This window comes from Lynx canadensis, chromosome B3 (assembly GCF_007474595.2).
Source record: "Lynx canadensis isolate LIC74 chromosome B3, mLynCan4.pri.v2, whole genome shotgun sequence".
Taxonomy (NCBI): domain Eukaryota; kingdom Metazoa; phylum Chordata; class Mammalia; order Carnivora; family Felidae; genus Lynx; species Lynx canadensis.
Genome location: NC_044308.2, coordinates 62,897,560 through 62,904,265, shown reverse-complemented (window position 1 = coordinate 62,904,265; position 6,706 = coordinate 62,897,560). Strand labels below are relative to the sequence as shown.

The window sequence follows — 6,706 nt, the reverse complement described above, 5'->3', positions numbered from 1 at the left end:
GGCTCCCTGCTTTCCAAAATTTTACTTGTGACCAGAAGCCCTTGTATACTAAATACCCTGGTACGTTTTATTGAAGACACTGTTGCTTGCCAAACTGGAGCACATATCTTAGCCTTCCAAGGGTACAACCCTTAGAGCTAAAAAGTGATGCCTAATAAAAGATTTTTAAAAAGGCATCAAGGGGGGGAATGTTGGGAAAATGAATAAATTTTTACACCATAAGATGGTCCATGGGACTAAAACAAGCTCTGGTCTCTAGCTTAGAGACCCCTCTTCTGAGTTCTTCTTGCCCCGTTTGCTGCGCGTGCGAGGCCCCCCCCCCCCCACGTGCGCGCGCGCGCGCGCGCGCACACACACACACAAATATGGAGGCTGACAACTATAAATAACCCTTCCCGCTTGCATTCAGCACTCAAATCTTTGGAAAAACTGTCTCCTCTGAGCCTGCCGGTGTTAAATAAATCTCTGATCCACCAAGATCTCCGAGTGCTGCTTGGTTTTTCCGCCAGCGTTCCAGCCTAGTTCCATAACAGAATCAAGAATTAACTTGGGGCACCTGGCTGGCTCAGTCAGTAGAGCATGTGACTCTTGATCTTGGGGTCACAAGTTTGAGCCCCATGTTGGGTGTAGAGATTACTTAAAAACAAAATTTTAAAAAAAAGGAACCTGATCAGCTGAGGTGACCATGATCCCCAGACTTGGGAATGGATTGCATTGTGAAAATATAAGATCACGGACAGGAATAGAGTAGCAATGGCTGTGTGTACACAATGGCTGTGTGCTTTGTGAACTTTTCACTAAGTACAGGAGAATTCAAGATTGATAGAAGAGTTTGGATATGATTTAAATAGAAGTTGTGTCTATAGTAGTGTTACTTATACTTGTCTGGTCATTGCAAACTTAGTAGCCTAAACAGCACCTATTCCTTATTTTGCTCACAGATATGCAATTTGGGCAAGGCTCAGTGGAACAGCTCGTCTGCACCACATGACATCGGCTGGCGCAGCTCAAAATCAAGGCCAGGGTCTGGAATCTGAAGGCTTGATCATTCACGCATCTGGCAGTTGATGCTAGCTGTTGTTGGGACTTCAGCTAGAACTGTGAGCTGGAATGCCTATACGTGGCCCCTCCATCTGGTTGCTTGACTTCCTCCCTGCCTGGCAACTATGTTCCAAAAGTGAGCACTCCAAGAGAAAGTCCCAAGAGGACAAGGTATAGCTGGGGCACAGGGGTACAAGAGCACGTAGCTCTGGGTGTCTCAAACAGACCAGGTTGGGCCACTCACCGCTCACCAAATCAAAAGCAGAGAGATGAGTAGTGGTGAGACAAGAAAGGAATTTATTTCAGTGAGACCAACGCTGGGAGGACAGCCGACTAGCATTTCAGACTGTCCCCAAAGGGCTGAAAATGCATCCAGGTTTATATAAGGAAATTGTAGGGCAAAGGTCAGTTGGTATGTGCAGGTGGACAGTGAAGGTCAGGTCGATCATTGTCTTGACGTCTATCGTGGGCAGGGTGTTGCTGGGTCATGGGCAGGGTGTTGCTGGGTCAGGGCAGTCCTTGTTGCTTGAGGGAGTACCTTCAGTTTCTCTCAGGGGATGCTTTGCCCATAGGGTCTTTTGCCTGAGTTAAGAAATAAGCTAGGAAGAACTTAATTAAAATGTTTGGAGGTAGCTGGAAGTCCTCTTTCAAATGCAGAAGATGCATTGAATTCCATGGCCTAATCTCAGAAGTCAAATAACATCATTTTCACTATATTCTATTTGTTGAAGCAATGGAAAACAAACACATTTAAGGGGAGAGAACGTGACTATACTTCTTAATGGGAGAAGTAACAGTTATATTGTAAGAAGAGCATGTGGAAAGAGAAATATTGTGGCCATTTAAGGAAAATTTTGTCCAAAAAAATCATTCAAAAGGTCTCTTTTTCGATATTTTTTTTTTCAGAATTAAACCTGAAGAGGTAAAAAAGAAACAAAAAACAAGCTAATTGGAGTCTGCTCCAATTACTTACCATGTCCAGGTGTTATGTAGATATGAGCTGGTCAATATTAATACCAAACAACAGTCAAGTACACAGCCATGGCTAAAAGCAGGTGGAAGGACTACAAGCCTACATTTATGTGCTACCTAATTTTTATCCAAAAATTTCTGAAACTACAGTAAAATTTCTGGAACTACAGTAAAGTCAGATAATGGTGACGCAGGCTAGCTGAGTCTGAGGATGCAGAGGGGGTTCTGCAGGACCAGCCAGGAGGATCCTTGGCCTTGCACAGGATGGAAATCAAACACTAGCCAAGAGGAAGTGAGAGTGATGTTTATCAAAGACATGTACAGAGAGAGAAGATACAGATAGGATGTCTGAGAGACTCACCAAGGAAAGAAAAGAGTCTTGTCATTGCTTGGGGTCTGTTTTTTTGTTTTTTTGTTTTTTGTTTTTAATTTTTTTAACGTTTATTTATTCTTGAGACCGAGAGAGACAGAGCATGAACGGGGGAGGGGCAGAGAGAGAGGGAGACACAGAATCGGAAGCAGGCTGCAGGCTCTGAGCCATCAGCCCAGAGCCCGACACGGGGCTCAAACTCACAGACCGCGAGATCGTGACCTGAGTTGAAGTCAGACGCAGAACCGACTGAGCCACCCAGGCGCCCCTGTTTTTTTTTTAATTGGTGATGGTGGTCTGCCATATGTGTCCTCTCAGGCATCCAGGCATTGGTCAAAACAAGTTGTGCTCAAGTGTCCTCCATAAGTCACTTACGCCCTGGAGCTAGGGGTGTTGGTATCAAGGTGTGAGGAGTCAGTGGTCTTGGAAAACATTCATGATGACCTTGACCAGTCACTCCTATCTGTTGCCTATTGTGCTGGAAGCCTCCAAAGTAACCATTCATTAACTCCTTCACCTTTACAAAGAGGACATACAGTGGGGTGCCTGGGTGGTTCGGTTGGTTAAGCGTCTTTGGCTCAGGTCATGATCTCAAGGTTGGTGAGTTTGAGCCCCGTATTGGGCTCTGTGCTGTCAGCTTGGAGCTTGGAACCTGCATTGGATTCTGTGTCTCCCTCTCTCTCTGCCCCTCCCCCAATCATGCTGTCTCTTTCTGTCTGTCTCTCTCAAAAATGAATAAACATTTTAAAAATTTAAATATATTTAAAAAATTAAAAAACAAAGAGGACATACAATAAGCCATGTGTAAGGCAGGGTGCAGGTCCTAGCAGGAATAGTAACAACAACAGTAAAAAAGCCATCATTTATGGGGTCTTTCAGTTTCCCTGTCTTAATGGGAAATGGAGGAGAAAATAAGAAACCGCTGGCTCTTAGATAGTACTGTTACAAGTAACATTCCTTTCTCATAATGAATAATATTACTAAGACATTTTCCCAACTTAAAACAGCTGTGTTCCCAAAGTTCTTAAATAAGTTCTTTAGCACTCAGGGTCCATTTTCTTACTGAAATAATAAACATACTGATAGGGCTCTCGGGAAGAGTGGGGACAAAAAGGAGTGAGAGGCTCTAGAGATTAAGGACTCCCAGGGAGGTCCTACTTAGTCTTTAGGTCTACTTTCTTTAGTCTCCATGGCATTTAAAAGAGCCAGTGATTCTTCTTATGCCAGTAATACACTCATTTAACAAAAGTTTATGCCTTTTTGCTGGGAAGGCAGGAATACAGTAGTGTGGAATAGAACAGTTTCTCATAGCTTTCTCCAATCACCTTTCTTAATCATACACCTACTGGAATTTGCTTAGGGATTTTCGTTCTTGGAACCATGTGAGATAGATATGATGGTTAATTTTATGTGTCAACTTGACTAGACCACTTGACTTGCTCAGGTATTTGGCCAAACACTATTCAGGGATGCCTGCGTGGCTCAGGCAGTTAAGTGTCCGACTTCAGCTCAGGTCATGATCTCACAGTTCCTGGGTTCAAGCCCTGCATCAGGCTCTGCTGACAGCTCAGAGCCTGGAGCCTGCTTTGGATTCTGTCTCCTTCTCTCTGCCACTCTCTCAAAAATAAACAAACATTACCAAAAAATTAAAAAAAAAATTGAATCTGCAGACTGAGTAAAGATTCCTGTCCTTACTGTGGGTGGGTCTCATCCAATTAGTTAAAGTCTGACTAGAACAAATAAGGTAATAGATAATTTTAAAAAGCCTACTCTGTCTCTCTTTTCTTTTTTCCTTATATTACTATGGTGTAGTGGTAGGCAAAATTTGCATGTGGGTGGTAATAACATGTCTTTCCCTAATTATAAACTATGATAGGATTCATCTATGTATCATATGATTTCACTCATGGAATTTGAGAAACACAACAGAGGAATAGAGGGGAAGGGAAGGAAAAATAATATAAAAACAGAGAGGGAGGCAAACCATAGAGACTCTTAGATACAGAGAACAAACTGAGGGTTGCTGTAGGGGTGGAAGGTAGAGGGATGGGTTAAATGGGTGATGGGCGTTAAGAAGGGCACTTCTGGGGATGAGCCCTGGGTGTCATATGTAGGAGATACATCGCTGGGTTCTATTCCTGAAGCTAAGACTGTACTGTATGTTAACTAACTTGAACTTAAATTAAAAAAAAAAAATAGGATTCATCTATGTTCAAGAGAATTCCCAGATTCCAACTTTCTTGGGCATTTATTAAACAGCGGGAGGGGGTTAGGTAGCAGGAAGAAGAGATGGAATAGGATTTAGGATAATTACAAAGCCCAAGATGTGGAGGTAAGTGAGGAGGAGCCTGGGGCTTTATTTTTTCCTCCCTTCTCTCCTTTCTTCACTGAGGGTCTTCTCCTCCTCCTTCTGGTCCCTGACACCACATCCTCACCTGCCCCTGTGTGGCCTCTCACTAAAGGTGAAAAGAAGAGAAAAGCTGGAGAAATGGGAGTGTTTGGAGTTGGTAAGCCCAAGCAGCAGCCTGCAGAGAGAAGAGGGGTCCTTATGGCCCCTGGTTACCCATCTGGAACAAGGGGTTCTATTTCCACATGGCTATTTCTATGCCTGTATGAGACATGGCTAATGCATGTTATTATGTAGCTATTATTAGGTTTCAACATTATCTTATTCTCTTCTTCCAGACTACACAGAAGACTACTTTTCTCAGCTGCCCTGCAAGTGAGCAGGGTCATGTGACTATTATGACTAACAATACGTGGGCAAAAGTGACAAATCATTTCTGGGCTGTGGCAGTGCAAAGCTGTTTGTGATTCTCAAGTCTCTCTGCTGCCTTGTTATTGCAGTAGTGGAAGGGATCTTGGGTGGAACTGGAAGAGATAAAACATGGGCTCAGAAGTAGCCTATCTTTCAAAAAAAATTCTTTTTATGTTTTTTTTTATTTTTGAGAGAGAGACAGAGCATGAGTGGGAAGGGCAGAGAGGCGGGGGAGCAGAGAATCTGAAGCAAGCTCCAGGCTCTGAGTGGTCAGCACAGAGCCTGACATGGGGCTCGAACCCATGGACTGCAAGATCATGACCTGAGCTGAAGTCAGATGCTTAACCAACTGAGCCACCCAGGCACCCCAGAGGTAGCCTATATTTTTGAGCCACCACTGTGGATTGGGATAAGGGGAGGGTAGCCCTGATGAGCCACCCAGACCCACAACAACTTTTGTAGGAGCGAGAAATAAATCTTGATTATGCTAAACAACCAAGATTTTCAGAGCTGCTCAATATCATAGCATAACCCAGACTATCCTGCCAGATATAATTATGAAAACTGGGGCCTGCATATTTAAGAAAACACAAACTTGTGCTCGCTTTGGGCAGCACCATATACTAAAATTAGAATGCTACAGAGAGATTAGCTGGTGGCCCCTGCACAAGCGTGACACACAAATTTATTAAAGTGTTCCATATTAAAAAAAAAAAAAAGCACAGACTTTTATTTCTGGGAATGGAAGGTATTGATTTATTTCTGGGGAATGGAGTCAGTTAGACCTGGGTTTGAATGCCTGCTCTACCGTTTCCATTTGTGACACTGGGCAGTTAACATGACCTCTCTAAGTTTAGTTTCCTCATCTACCAAATAAGGATAAAAATGCCTATTTGGGGGACATCTGGCTGGCTCAGTACAGCCTGTGACTGTTGATCTCAGGGTCGTAAGTTTGAGCCCCTCGTTGGGTGTAGGGATTACTTTTTTAAAATGTCTATTTTGTAAGGTTATTTTGTGGACTATAAAATATTGAAATAATGAAAACCTCTAACGGTAGCTGGCACATTATAAGAAATCAATAAAAGGTAACTTTATAAGATCTATTTCTGTTTTTTACACTTAACAAATATCAAAGGAGAAAAATAATTCTCTTTGTATATTTAAATCAAACACTGCCTAACAAGCCTTGTATTGCAAAAAATGTGAGAACTACTTAATTTGCATTTAGCAAAGGACAGTGTGGCTTTGGAAAATTTCACTTGAAGATTTAGAAGTCCAGAAATTTGGGGCGCCTGGGTGGCTCAGTCGGTTTAAGCGTCCTGCTTCAGCTTAGGTCAGGACTCGTGGTCCGTGAGTTCGAGCCCGCGTCCGGCTCTGGGCTGATGCCAGAGCCTGGAGCCTGCTTCCGATTCTGTGTCTCCCTCTCTCTCTCTGCCCCTACCCCACTCATGCTCTGTCTCTCTCTGTCTCAAAAATAAATAAACGTTAAAAAAAAAAAAAAAAGAAGTCCAGAAATTTGTCTTTACATTATTGGGATAAATATATTTACTTTGTGGTTCTTAGTT

The 6,706-nt window shown here is 43.0% G+C and overlaps 1 non-coding gene across 1 annotated transcript; it reads left to right on the top strand.

Moving 5' to 3' along the window:
* The first annotated feature begins 5,738 nt into the window (after positions 1-5,738).
* LOC115517374 lies at positions 5,739-5,849 on the top strand. Its single transcript, XR_003969829.1, has one exon. It is a non-coding gene; the product is annotated as a U6 spliceosomal RNA (small nuclear RNA).
* The last annotated feature ends 857 nt before the right edge of the window (positions 5,850-6,706 follow it).